Genomic DNA, 15,442 nt, shown 5'->3' with positions numbered 1-15,442 from the left:
TAATTTTTCAATGGAGATTCAATTAATATTTACTTTAATGGTATAAAATGTTAAAAGATGTCCGAAACTTTTCAATGACTATTAAAACATTTGATTGCTGAAAAAAAATGATGAAAATAGTTTTTCTCCATTATGTCAGAACTACTGTCTTGGTCTTTATCCACTCATCATTCTCAAGTCTTCAATTGAAACATCTACTAAATTAACCATAGTCACTTAGAATCTTATTCTTACAAATTCTCTCTTTTACAGTCACAGAATTTCTGCTGCCAGAGTTCTTTCAGTTCTCATCCCTACAAGAGAGATACAAGACACAGTAGTAGGGTTTTCGCAACCGGTTGGATGGGTTTCGGTTGGGGAAGAGTAATTTTCTCCGACGAAACAAGCATCCCATCCGATGGTAAATCACGCGCCAACGTTTATCTTGAGCCCGGCATCAGATATGATCGACGCTATAGCCAACGACGGCAGAGATAGGAAAGATTTAGTGTGTCATGATGGAGCTGGATGTCTCGCGATGGCGCTGGCGTGCTACAACGAATCGATGGCCGATTTAAAGCACCGAATTATCTGCATATTTTGGAAAAAGTGCTTCTTTCTTCAGCCTGAGTTAGTTATCCCGAAGGAAATTTAATATTCCAGCAGGATAACCAATTCGCGCACACCGCTATAAACATTCCAAGACAGTTCGCGGGAAGGCCCGAGACTGAATTCATACCTTGGTCTCCAAAGACACCTGATCTGAATATTATCGAACACGTAAGGGCTGAGATGAAAAAGAGGAGGATTAACCAATATCCAGACCACCCACCTCAAAATCCAGATCAGTTGTGGGATCAAGTTCTGGCTACCTGGCAAAATCTCGCTGAGGACCAGAACTATTTCCGCGATCTGGTGGACTCGATGCCCCGAAGATGCCAGACGGTGGTAGACGCCGCGCCGGTGGCATGTGGACAAAGTACTAGGTCCACATGTGTATTTTTTTCTCTTCTTTTAATTTGTTTGCTTATAGGCCTATTTGTTTTATATCAGGAAGAAAATGATCTCCCAAGAGTTTTTTATTCTCCTAGTTGAGCCAGAGTTGGGAAATAATTCGTTCCACTATAAAAAATAATAAAAAATGAAGAGGTAACATGTACGTTGACATAAAAAAATTGACTTAGTCGGGAATCGAACGCGGGCCTCAGTGACTTCAAGCCAACACGCTACTGGCTGTTCCACCGGAGATATTAGGAAGGCAGCACGAGTGAAGTCATTGGAGACAGCGCACATAGGTTAAAACTTCACTTTTCCACCACCAAGAGACACGCAAAACTTTTTTCTTAAGACTGTACTTCAGTCGGACGTTCCAACAAACTTTTGACGCGGGTCCGGAACGATCAGAAGTAGACAGCCGGCGAATTGGGACATGTACTGGTGAGTGCGTATCTCGGACATGCGCATACGCTCACCAACGTCTCCTCTATAGCTACTGAAGAAAGGTATGATCGACTGTTCACATCTTTCGCATCACAAGAGATGGATTTTTTTTTTATTTTATTGGGTTATTTTACGACGCTGTATCAACATCTCTGGTTATTTAGCGTCTGAATGAAATGAAGGTGATAATGCCGGTGAAGTGAGTCCGGACAGCACCGAAAGTTACCTATACCTGATAAGGTTTATCTTGTCTCAGTAGCAATAAAACCAAGTCCCTTCAAATGAGGGTCGAGATTATAGGAGGGTTGTAAATTTTCAGAATTCCTTTCAAAATCTTGTTATTGTACAGGCTACCGGAACTCAGTTTCTTGAAAGACAAGCTCAGTGACGGAACTATACAGTACGAAGAGAGATATTTTGTTACTTTATTTTGCGCTACAGAACGTATCAACTAGTCCCTTCCGCCACTGGCATCGCTTTACCCCCCCCCCCCCATCGCAATAACAACACAGACGAGGTAAGACATATCTCCTTTCTCTCTCTTTTCATCACAAAGACTTTAGCATTTGCTCGTATTGGGTTGAGGGAAAACCCCGGAAAAAACCTCAATCAGGTAACTTGCCCCGACCGGGATTCGAACCCGGGCCACCTGGCTTCGCGGCCAGATGCGCTGACCGTTACTCCACAGGTGTGGACACAAGAGATGGAAAGCGACAGTGCAGACGAATAATAAAACTAAAGATTTAATTTAAATTTTCGCTAAAAAGAAAGAGAATAAAAATTATTTGGATAATGAAATAGTTAATTACATTTTCAATATGCAACTTTACTAACAGTATAATAAATAAAGTGCATGAATAAAATTAAAAAAAATATATATTTTTTTTATTTTTAGATGAAAGAGTCTCCCAGTACAACAACATCGAATTAGCGGAATTCTTTCTTACCTTCCATATGTTTTGTTATCTTTTTATAGAAAATTATCGAAATTCTATTTTCTGCAATTTGAATTAGCTGCGAAACAATAATAATTGATTGAGCACCCGTTCTCAGGCAAAGATGATCAGTTACAGCATCTCTGGCAATTCGATGCACAGTGTGCAATTTTCCCGATCTAGGTGGACAAAAATCAAATTTCGACTAGTTTAATTACGCATAGGTGAATATGAATTCGTGTTCTTTAACATTTGAAGAATGTTGTAATAGCTTTTACTGATTTATCAGCGGCAAACTATATTTAGAAGGGTATAAACTTTGAGTTCTTCCTAACACTTTTAGCTCTGGTTCAATCGTAGAGAGAGAGGCTTACTATATGGGTGAAAAAGAGCCAATTGTCAGTGATTTGTTGTGTTGTGAAACATGGAATTTGTTCATTATAGGTACGTTCTTACTAATGTAACTTCAATTACAAGTTTATAAAGTATTTTCCTTCTTACAGTAGGGTTTAAATATTACAATTGAAAAACTTATGTTTTTAAAGTTCTCCAAATATAATGTGAGTTTTAGTATAGCCGATCACGTCCGGTTACAACAATTCTTTTACCATTTAATACAGCATCATTTAGAGAAGAGGTCGTCAGCACAGAGCACCCTGGGGCTAGAGTCTCTTACCCGCAGAAAACGCAGTGCACCATGCACTCGTAGCTGCTATAGCGGGTATGCTCTGTATCTCTTCCTGCTGCACGATGGTGCACACATTTCAGCGAGTGCTGACGACCACGGATTTAGAGTGTTAAATCCTTGTTTTAAAGTTTGCGCGTTCTTGCGCATATATCAGTAATTAATTTTTTTTTTTTTCAGTGGTGGGGCATACGGTAACTGTTCCAAGTTTGGCTAACAGCAGAAAAGAATCATTGACTAAGGAAGTTTTTAATTACTGTGAGAGTGTTTTAGGCCACATGATATGGAATATCAGTTTAAAATACATTGGACACATTTTTATCTAACCTTAACAAACGCACAGTGAATCAGAACGCAAATCATTAGCTGGACAAAATTAATAACTTCTCTGCAGTCTAACGCATTTTTATGAAACTTTGTACATGACTTACAGGTGGCACATATGATTTATGTACAAACTCTGATTACGTTTGCACAAGAAAAACTACCCATTTATAGCAGGTGCATTTAGACAGAATTAATAATTTCTCTCCTATCTAAAAAATTGTTATGATACATTGTACGGAAATTACAGGTAGCATATATTTCTTGTGCACAAACTATATTTACGGTTCCATAAGTGGAACTATTCCTTTTAGGGATGCATTTAAACAAAATTGATAAATTCTCTCCTAACAGATTTTTATGAAACTTTATACAGAAGTTTTAGGTGGAATATATTTTTTTGTCTACAAAGTCTGATTATGTTTCATAAGAGGAATTGCCTCTTTATAGTGGTGCATTTAGGCAAAATTAACAACGTCTCTCCTATATAATCTATTTTTATGCAACTTTGTACAACTACTAGGTCTACAAATAGCATACAGATTTAATCAGAATTTGTACACAAAAAATGCATGCTACCTGTAACTCCTGTACAAAGTTTCATAAAACCTGTTATGTAGGAGAGAAGTTAATCTTATGTAAATGCACCCCCTGTAAAGGGGTACTTCCTTTTTAGAACTGTAAATATAGTTTGTATACAAAAAATATATTCTACCTGTAACTTCCGTACAATTTTTCATAAAAATGTGTTAGATAGAGAAGTTACTATTTTTATCTAAAACCATCCCGTATAAAGGGGTAGTTCCTCTTACACAATCGTAGTCAGAGTTTGTACACAAAGAATATGTGCTATCTATAAAATCTGTATAAAGTTTCGTAACAATCCGTTGGAATGCAGAGAAGTTATGAATTTTGTCCAGCTAGATTTGCGTTATTGCACGCTGTGCGATGATCCGAAAAAGCGTTCCAACATCATCCAGTTCTGTTTCAGTCCTGTAGCAGATACCCAACCAGCGCATGCGCATAAGATGATAAATTTTCGTACATGAACCGCTTGTTGGAACGAACCTAATGGTTTCAGTTCTATGAACATATCGAAAATATCGACTTTTTTTGCAGTAGCAGAATGTTTTATGCATAGGATAATGAGAATGTAAAATACATCCGACGTATTCATCGGTGGACACATGCCACAGATTTACAGTTGACGTGCCCTTATTTTATGGCCCAGCAGTTCCTGTGCCAGCCGCTTGGAACCCTATTCTTATACGTGGAAGCATTTCGAACAATAAACACGTTTGTCCACTTCCATTTTAAGCCGTGAAGAATATTGTTGTTTGGTTGAAGTCAAATCGCGTATACTCGAGTCCCGTCGAGGAATGCGGGCGGTCCTGTGTGTTTCACTACGGGTAGTAGAGGGATGCTGGGCCACCCACCTCGCTAAAAGCAGTGTGCGCACCCTTCACTCCCCCCTCAGAACGCGGTCTGGTTCGTGTCAGATGCTCTATTTCCACTCTGCAGGCTTCATTCATAATCGTTTAATTTGTTTATAAAAGAGACGTCATCTGCTGGAGTTGCAATGCTTTCTTAGGTATATGGACTCGGGAAGCCTTGAACTCTCTCTTAGGCCTATATGGTGAGAAATTCTTGACTCGACATAAAACATACAAATATCCTTGACGCACCCAACACAGCATCATCACTACCGCATTATTATTATTATTATTATTATTATTATTATTATTATTATTATTATATTTTCTCCTTTATGGTTCTAATGGTAGCGTTTATAGCTGTAAATACGGCGGACCCGGGTTCGATTCTCTGCAAGGATAAGACAAAACAGACTCATAAACATGATACTCAACTACTTAGTAGGATAGTCGTCTTGAACATACTAAAAATCTATAAATCGAATGTTTCATACTCCTTACCTCTGGAGTTTCTCTGAGCACATATTTTGGGTCTTTTTCGATCTATTTTGAAAGGCTATATTCTGTGGCTTGAATTATGTCTGATCACCACGATACTGAACCTCCCTTTACAACACAGGACACACGTCTATGCCCTAGGAGAGATCCTAACCCACGACTGTGGTTTCCACAACGTTAAAGCAGTTTAGAAGCGAGTGTTTCCGATATGACACATATTTTGCCATACATTTTACACTTTTCACAAAAATTTACTTATTTAGCATGAAAGTCTGATAATTTGGCAACAACGCATCGCCAGTTCACCTACGAATACACACATGCAATCGATCTGAATAGCAGTGTTCCGCTCCTTAGTTACAGCAATAGGGATGTCACACTTTCTAATGGCAGGAAATACATATTAATCTTTTTATTTAATCTGCAAGAAAACCGTTCATTTTATTGAAAAAATGCAAAGGTATCGATCATTCCTTTTAATTAATGACAACAGTAAAAAATCAGAATCGTGCGGAAGTTTAATACTTATCGAGTAAAACAGTATTAACATCATAAAACGACAAATGAGTAAATAAATAAATAAATAAATCATATTACTAGCATGGATTTAGATTATCAATATACCGGTAGTCGATCCGTTCCAGCCTAAATTGAACAATAGAAGTTTTAGAGATCTTTGACTTCTTATTAATCTAGGCTGATAATATTTCGTTATCTTGAGAAATGTTCTCGTGGTATCCACTGGACATGTTAACCAATTATTTTTGTATTCCTGAATTGTATCTAAAATTGATGTTAACTTTCAATTCATTTAGAATTTCTTCATATCTCTTATAATCTGACGAGTATATTGTGCAGTTTTTTTCTCTCCCCCCCCCCCCTATAAATTACATTTTAGATTCTATAATAATTCCTGATTTATCCTTGGCATTTGATGTCCAGACTTCGCTACCATTCATTAATATCGGAACAGTCAAAGTGTTATAAATTTGTATTTGAGTACTTTTTGAAGATTTTGTGAGTTTAAATATAATATTAATAATTCCTGGTGTTCTTAAAAATTCCGAAATTTTGTAACGTACTTAAATCTTTTTCATTTTCACAGGGTAGTAAGCATCTTACATAATTAAATGAGCTGGTCTGTTCAATAAAAATAATAATAATATGTTGTTTATTACTATTTTGCTCCTTATTTCTCGGTTTAAATTTTCATTTCATATTATTCCATTTCTATAATTCAGTTTGTGTATTTCTAATTGTAAATTTAAATCGTAACGAAAAGTAGAAATAATAGTTTGTATATTTATCAAGTTTTCTCTCTTAGGAAAGAATTCTTTTTTGCTTGATACGAACGAGAAACTTTTCATTTGTTAGCTTATTTTACGTCAGACGAAAAAAATAACGAATAAAATCGTATCACGTTACTTAAAGTTGATAACCATACTGTTTTTATGTAGGACTACGTCCGGCCCAGAGTGTGAGTGAGAGGGTATTTATCGAGTTTCGGATATCCCAAAAAGTGCAACGTTTGAAAAGTTTACTGCACGAAAACTACCAGGTGTCCCAAAAGTAACGATTCATTTTTTGAAAACAGTAATATATATATATATATATATATATATATATATATATATATATATATATTGTCCCAAAAGTAACGATTCATTTTTTGAAAACAGTAATATATATATATATATATATATATATATATATATATATATTACTGTTTTCATGAAAATGAATCGTTACTTTTGGGACACCTGGTAGTATATATATATATATATATATATATATATATATATATATATAAAACAGTAATATATATATATATATATTACTGTTTTCATGAAAATGAATCGTTACTTTTGGGACACCTATATATATATATATATATATATATATATATATATATATATTCACATGTCTTTGAAGAGATGCTCTCTGTACAAAAAAGAATAGCCATTGTTTTCTGAAAACTTGGTGATAAAACATTCGGGGAAGTGTGTGAGCTGTACTGTCGAAGATATGGAAATGAGCAATCACCAAGGACCAATATCAGACATCTTGTAAACAAATTCAGACGAACAGGTGGCGTGCTTAATAGAAAAAGTTCTGGACGACCATTAACATCTGACGACACAGTTCAGAACAGTCGTGAGGCAGTTGAAAAGAGTCCACGTACTTCCATTCGTCGGCTGAGTCGTGAGTTGAACATTCTACGAATCAGTGTTTGGCGTACTCTTCGTTTTACTCTGAAGAAGAAAGCTTATAACATCCAGGTAATGCATCACCTGGAGGAGGAAGATTATGCAATCCTTATGGAAGTGAGTGCTAACTTTTTGAATACCGCGGAAAATGAAAACGGTAACATATACAAGTTACCTTATATGCTTCAAATTTTCCTGGAACAACAATAAATTGTAGTCTGATAAAATTCTGAATACCGTTTTATTCTAGCAGGACAGGGCTCCTCCTCACTTCGCTCTCATTGTTCGCGATTACCTCAACCACATATTCCCGGGACGGTGGATTGGTAGAGGTTCACCGCGTTTCTGGTCTCCGAAATCACCTGACCTTATCCCCTTAAGGCTTCACGTGGGGTTACATCAAGTCTCTCGTGTACAAGGCTAAAATCACAAGCTCGCATCACCTAAGTGAAAGGATTATGGAGGCGGTCAACAGCATCACACCTGATCAACTGCAGAGGGTGTTCACAGCTATGGAGAAACGGTAGCCTCTGTGCGTTGACCTGCAGGGTGACTATGTTGAACTTTATTGATTCTAATGCACCATATGTGCCCTTGCTATGTACATATACGTTTACTACATTAAACATGCTTTTTATGAAAATGAATCGTTACTTTTGGAACACTCTGTATATGATATGCGCAATGATTTAGGACGATGTCGCATGTTAAGAATAATGCAACCCGGTTGGACCAGGTGCGTGAGGGGTAAAGGGGACACGGCAAATTAACCATGTTTTGCGACCTCGGCGCGGAGCCGGAATATGAGTCAAGGCCGACTGCGTCAGTGAAACTTGAGATATGGAAGCGAGCAGTATCTCGTTCTATAGCTTAAAGATAACGTTATTAATTGATAAAAATACCATTTAACTGAGAGTTACATTTCGATAGTTATGAGACCCAGTTTTTGAACGTAATGGTGAAAATTTCACACATTCAAAGAAATTCGGGGCAAAATACTATCAAGACCTGCGAAATACATCAAGACGGGTGGCCAAGAGTGCAAGGATTCAGAAAAGACTACGTCGAATGAAAACGACAGGCCGAGCGCGAGTATGGAAATTCGCTTCAGCGTGTAGTGGCTCTGACATGAGGTATTTATACATTTCTGTGATTAAGATTTTTGCAGTTATTGTTTAGCGTTTATTGTTAGCAACAGAAAAATTAAATGAGAACACAATCTATTGCGTTAATTTTAGTAGCATAGACTACCTCGTTCTATAGCATAAAGATAACGCTATTAGTGGATCAAATAATACAAATTTATCTGCGAGTTAAATTACGAGTTACGAGACTCAGCTTGTAAGAGTATCGATAAAAATTCCAAACATGTCCAAGAAATTCAGAGTAAAATACTATCGCGACCGAGGAAATACACAGATGAGTGGCCGAGGCTACAGAAATTCAGAAAAGGCCACATAATTAATATATGTCGGAAGCCGAACGAAAATGAGAGTACACCCATTTGGCCTACTCGCGGTCCAAGAATTCATTCCACCTACAACTTGGTAAGAATAGCGGGGAAAAAATAATATATGTAAAACCTACAATACTCACGGATTTCATTACGTATGCAGCCCCAAACGTAGTCGTGCGTTTAAAAGTTTGCAACATAGCACAACTATGCTCCGCCGGATTGTTTATATCTCAAAAAATCTAAGGATTATGGAAATTACTCTAAATTCTATTAATGATATTTTATATAATGACTACTGTAAGTTTCAAATTAGAGTGTGTTAATAGTATTTTTCACAGCAACACGAAGCTTATGCTGTTTTATCAAAACTTTACATTTTGAGTTGTTTCCCTTTTGAACTGGCCTGTTGATTTCATGTGCCTATCTCCCGGAGAAATTGGTTTATAAATATTAAATATGAATATAATCCCACTCTTAGTTCAAGAGAAATAACTAGATCACTCTTTGCTATCACGAATGTTGAAATGTGCTGTCAAAATCTTGAAACAAATTTTTGTAACACCACAATATAATTCCTGTTTATACTCTGTGTTATGTAGTGAGGAATTGAAAATTGAAGTATTTCATTTTTAAATCAAATACGATGTTTCAAGGTACTTTTTATCTCTGACTGAGGTTCTGGCTGATATGTATCTCCATTAATTATCAGGCAGTATATCTCACTTGACCATATGTGTCAGAGGAAGAACAATTGTTTATATGCACCTGAAGTCTGATTAGTGTAATATGTAGCTAATCGGCGATGTATGCAATGGAGGGGGAAAGCAACTGGTCGCCCTACTCCATTATCTCCTGGCATAGTTGCCTCATAAGTGGCGTCTTGTTGGTATCACTTGTGAATTCAGACCTGTCTTCGTACAGTTCATTAAACAAGGTACTTTTAAAAATAAAAATAGAGTTGGTTCTAAGTTTGATAGAAAATATTATGGTGAAAGAGAAGTGAGGAGATGGGAAGGATGAGGTCTGGAATTAGAAATTGTAGTTATTTTTTTCCCCGCATACTGTCTATAAACTTTCTTTTAGCAATGAATTCCCTTCTATGCTGAGTCTGAAGATGTATGACGTAAGTGAGACAATTAGCGTCTTAATGTTACTCGTTTTCAGCGATGTGTTAATTTATCTGAGCGCTACATACTGTACTTCATGAGCTGAATTTGCGTTAAATATCCGAAACATGCAGTTACAACCCGACAGCAGTATCAAAGATCACGTTCCACATTAGATAGAGACCGATGTTACGTACCCTAGGAAGTCATTCATTGGAAGATTTTTTTTCAACAATGGAACGTTCTTTAATATGAGCAAGATTTTATTTAAACGATCGCTTCAAGACGAAAGAATATTTGGAGCATGATTCAGTTAACTATTTATTCATTCATTCATTTGAACATTTCTTCTCTCTTTTTCGTTGTCGCTTCTTTTTTAATTTAATTACTTTTTCCTCCATTATTTATGTCTTTATAAATACTTTCATAGAGTCCGGATTTGTTATCCATGTCTTTTAGTAGTGGTCTTCAGTCATGGTACTCAAACCGCAGGAAGTCCTACTCCTTATAAATGCCCAATTCTTAAAGGTAGAGTTGTTATTATTATTATTATTATTATTATTATTATTATTAAATATTTATAATTCAAAAACAATATATAGATTAGAATGAATATTACAATACATGAGGAGCTTATTTTTAAAACGACCCTTGGTCTTGTCCATTCCCATAACTTTGTGGGAAATCACGAAAAACGTGTTTAGATCTAAAATTTGTTATCAACTAGGCAAGAGACATTATGAAACCAAAGGCTTTGGTGAATTTAGAATCAAATAGAAGCATGAGACTCTTTGATTCCAAAGTTGAAACTAACATTTTGTCGCAATTCTGCCGTGGACAATCTGAAGCTAAATCATGACAGTTTTGTGTAGAGTTATATTTGAATAATCCATGGACACAGAAGCTCATTTTCGTCATCAGGTTGACAAGAGTTTTTTTGAAAATGAGCTTATCAATAAATTAACATATACCACACCGAATCTTTAAAAGAAATAAACAATACTGGCATAAGGATTTCGATACGGGAAGATACCGTAAAGTTTGTGATGCACAAACCGATTGTACAGGCTTTCGTCAAATGTTTTCGTTTCACCACACTGTCTCTCCATTCCACCATATAATTTCATCGTTTCAGAATAAAAAGTGATGTACCACACTTATACCTAGAAATGGGTTTCATCATTAGACGAAAGGTATTCTAGTACTGCAAAATTATTAACCTTTTCATAGAAATACAACACTCTTGATTGAGAAAAAGTGGTTTTTGAGAAGTAATTAGTGTGTCTTTATAGAACCCCTCTCCTAAACTAATAAATAGATTTTATCATATTCAATATCCATGAGTGAATATATCACAGAAATATGTAAGGCCTACGTAAAATATAATCTTATTTCATATGCAAAGATTAAAAAATAAATTAGATTTGCTACAAATAGGCTCTGACGATTACTTCTTTACTTATTTTAATATTAAAGGAAATGGTGCGAGATTACACAGTGTAGATCTTATGTTCTCAAAAATGTTTCGTTGAGAGATGTAATAATAATAATAATAATAATAATAATAATAATAATAATAATAGCCTAATAATAATAACTAGCTGTACCCGTGCGCTCCGCTGCACTTATTTGAAATAAATATAAAGTAATTACACAATTAAAATAGAACATTGGGTCCAGGGAACTTTCGTGTTTGATAGAAGAATAAATCGTTTAATATGCTACTTCATTTAAATTTTATTTAAATAATTAAAATGCTATCATTTTGGTCCAGAGACCGCTCATTTGGTGCAAAGATAATTCGTTTAACATTTTCTAAATTAGTCTTGAATGCATCCTTTAATAAATCACTCCACATTAATAGAGTTGATTGTGTACGAAGATAATTTTTTATGTTAACCTTACTGTGCATCTCTCTTTTTTTTAGTTTATTTTATTCACGCCTTAACATTTGTGGTCATGTCGGGTGTTTAGAACGTGTGGGTATATCAGCAGGCCGTTTTTACTCTTGTTGAGTTCCTGTTTCTATTGTGTGTTGTAGGTAGCTTGTGTTCATGTAACTGATTATACACTTTGATTAATGTTTTTGGTATTGGTAATTAAGGCGGTGATGAATAATGGCATGTATCTTTCCAATCCGGCATTTGACTTTATGACTAAGGGAAATCATGAAAAACCCCAGTCAGATTGGTCGGCCACGGGATTTGAACCCGGGACCCCCGAATGCGTGTCTCAAATGCTACCGTCTGAGCCAACTCGCTCGGTTGTATATCAATGTTTATGTAAATAAAAAAAATGAGGTACCCTACATAAATATTATTTTAAGAAACACAGGAAATGAATATGGGTAAATTATGAGCGCAGGAACGCCATTTCATGACACCTTTCAAAATAACTCAGCTCCAGTGATCTCTATGGTAAAATGAGCGTATATAAGTAGAGTATTTTATGTGGACCAATAAAGTTGCAATAATCAAATTATACAATATTTCGACAGAATATCAAGTTTTTTGTGCGTACAGATTTCTTTTCATCTTACCTCAGTCCTCATTTGTAGCATTACATCCATCTAGAGAAACTACAAATTTCAAATAGTGAAGGTTAATTAGCTTCTGAGATTACATCATACAAACACACAAAATATTCTCTGTATATTAATACTGATAAACGTCAAGGCCGCCTTAAGGGGAGGTGGTACACCAAGGCAGGGCAAAATATAATGTGTATGTGTCCTGATCCATTTACAAAAATGTCAATCAGTACAGAAACCGTCAATATATTAGTGTACCAAATTTCATCGCCTTAGGATTGGTAGTTTTAGAGAAAATCAAGAATAAAGATAGCAAATTTAACATTGCGGAGATAGGGTGTACCACCTCCCCTTAAATAGATGGAGTCATTTGTTTTGATTTCATTGTAGCCATCGTCGTCGTTCCTGCAATAACTCCTATGTCACACATCGATTTTCAGATTTTTGCTCTATTAAATAACTTAAATAGTGATGCAGCAAATAATAATATAATCTACTATATATAACATATATAAAATTCTAAATTATAGACATCAGCTCAAAGAATTTGAGTGCCCACAAGGGTCCTGAATACAATAAACATGTACAATATAATGTGATGTGATACATTAAATAAGAAGAAAAAAAAAGAAAGTTAATTGTTTAAGGCAAATAGAAATGGATTAATTGAAATAGAGATGATGATGTAGTATTTGAAGAGAATCCTTGATAATATTTATAAGGACAGACATTACATAATCAAAAGGAATGTGAAGTTCCTTAAGATAATTCCATGTGAATTTGGAAATAGAACCTCTACTGCCAAACAGCAAACCAATGACAGACCATTGTTTAAGAGGGACGTTGTACTTTTGAGAAAGATAAGGCAGACAAGGTTCATATATGGACTTCTTCTCAATATCAACTTCGGTGGCCTGATTTAGGTTTCTTTCGAAACGGATAGTAGGGTCAAGAACAAGAGCCCGTTTAAACGTCCGTTAATAGCAATAATATCTGCCCGTCTGAAAGAACCATCTGATGATACACAATGTACTTCCTCATGAATCTCCCAATTTAAAGTTTTTAACGATGTCGCCAAAGCATGTCGTACACGATGATGTCTAGCATTGATCAGCAGCTCGCCTTTAGGGCATTGTCCAAGCACGTATCCAAGTGTTTCAAGCTCGCTACAGTCTGAATGACGGCAGCGGGTTGTGCTTAGAGTTCTGCCCGGTATTGCACGAACCGCCGAAATATTGCTTGACATTTTTAAAGCATTGGTCCATTCTGAGGAAGATAGGCCCTTTCGATTGCTTACCCATGAGTTAGCCTTGGGGAGATCACTATAAACAATAATCCCTTTACCACGCAAGGTATGGTTTGTCCAAGTTTGGAATGCGTCATTTCTTAAGTATTTACGAATTTTACGACCTGACCAGTTGATAGCATTAATAGTTGTGATATTCAATTTTGACAGAGCAGAAACTTTTTCGCTTACAAGGTCCCTAACAATGTGGAGATGGCAGTCATCAACACGAAGAAGAGTATTACAGATATTTATAAGTTGTACATAAGCTTCCCAAGATGCTTTCATTAACGAAAGACCATGATATTTTTTAGGGGAATAGAGCATTCCGTCAGGGCAGTCATGAGGAAGACCAATAAGCTCTTTGCATGCTCCTCTGGTAACTTTATCTAAATCATTAAGAAATTTGGTTTTGATTTGGTAGAGTGGAGCACTTTGTAAGGGATAAGTAAGAGTGGGCCAGAGATATTGATTCATAATCGTGACCTTCTGATCAGGTTTTAATAAAGGGGAGAGACAGAGTTTAGAAATTTTTTACTGAATGTGGTAAAAATTGCACATTCATCAAAAACGATTTCATCATTAAAATTAATACCAAGGTATTTAATGCGGTCATTAGGATTAGAAATGGATTGAATGAGCGAACCATTAGTGGACATGACATTAAACTGGGATAGGACACCACTTTTAATCGCTATTAAATTGCACTTGCTAGGGTTAATAGCCAAACCAAGAGTAGAAAGGTTACTTTCTGCTAAACTAATCAGAGATGTAATTCCATTTTCACTACTTGAAATCAAAGCAATGTCATCAGCAAAAGCAACGGCAGAGAGATTGTCTAGAGTAGGATCTAATGAAAAACCATGGGCGTGCGATACTTCATCATCAGTAAGGTCCTTAATGATACCGTCGATTGCTAAATTGAATAGAGTAGGAGAAAGTGGACTGCCCTGAGGAACACATTTTTTTACCTCAATGGGCTTAGTTTTCCCGCTAGCAATTTCAATTTGAATCTGGTTCCTTATTAATAATTCAGTTATTAAATTTCGTAAGTTACAGGGCATAGAATTTATAGCTAGTGATCTTTTAACATGCTCATGTCCTATGCAATCGAACGCTTTGCTTACATTAAGAAAAGCGACAAAACAATCAGACTTATTATTTTTCGCGTGCTTTAGACAACCATTAATTAATGAGGTTTTAATATGGGTCCCTGGTGTAGAAACGAAACCCCTTTGGTGAATGGAAGTGGAAATATAATGTTTTAACTTAAAATCTAGCACTTTCTCAATAAGGCGTCGCACTACCGAGAAGATCGTAATAGGCCGCCAGTTTTTCAAATCACTATGGTCACCTCCTTTGTAGATCAGGATAGTTCTTGCCTTCCGAAGGGGAGCCTTCCTTCGAAAATGTAAGAATTCACGATCTCCTATGCACTACTGCCATAGAATGAATAAATTTGTTTTTATTCCTACTAAAAAATTTAATATTTTGCACATAGAAATTACGGAACAACGACACTATAATCTGAGGCAGCGGTGGAAATGTATTGTATTGTTATTTT

General features: G+C 35.9%; 2 protein-coding genes across 6 annotated transcripts in view; one reads left to right on the top strand and one right to left on the bottom strand.

Moving 5' to 3' along the window:
* The window catches only part of LOC138694437 (Golgi-associated PDZ and coiled-coil motif-containing protein-like), a 412,856-nt gene that overhangs the window by 201,841 nt on the left and 195,573 nt on the right, over positions 1–15,442 (bottom strand). The gene's annotated exons all lie outside the window — the stretch shown is intronic.
* Positions 8,332–15,442, top strand: part of LOC138694436 (putative leucine-rich repeat-containing protein DDB_G0290503) — a 181,874-nt gene continuing 174,763 nt past the window's right edge. The window contains exon 1 of the mRNA XM_069818136.1: positions 8,332–8,634. The gene's annotated coding sequence lies outside the window, so the exon portion shown is untranslated. The remainder of the gene's footprint in view (positions 8,635–15,442) is intronic.

Source organism: Periplaneta americana, chromosome 2 (assembly GCF_040183065.1).
Source record: "Periplaneta americana isolate PAMFEO1 chromosome 2, P.americana_PAMFEO1_priV1, whole genome shotgun sequence".
In the NCBI taxonomy this organism is placed as follows: Eukaryota; Metazoa; Arthropoda; class Insecta; order Blattodea; family Blattidae; genus Periplaneta; species Periplaneta americana.
Note: the sequence above shows the minus strand (reverse complement) of the source record. Positions and strands in the feature narration are given on the sequence as shown.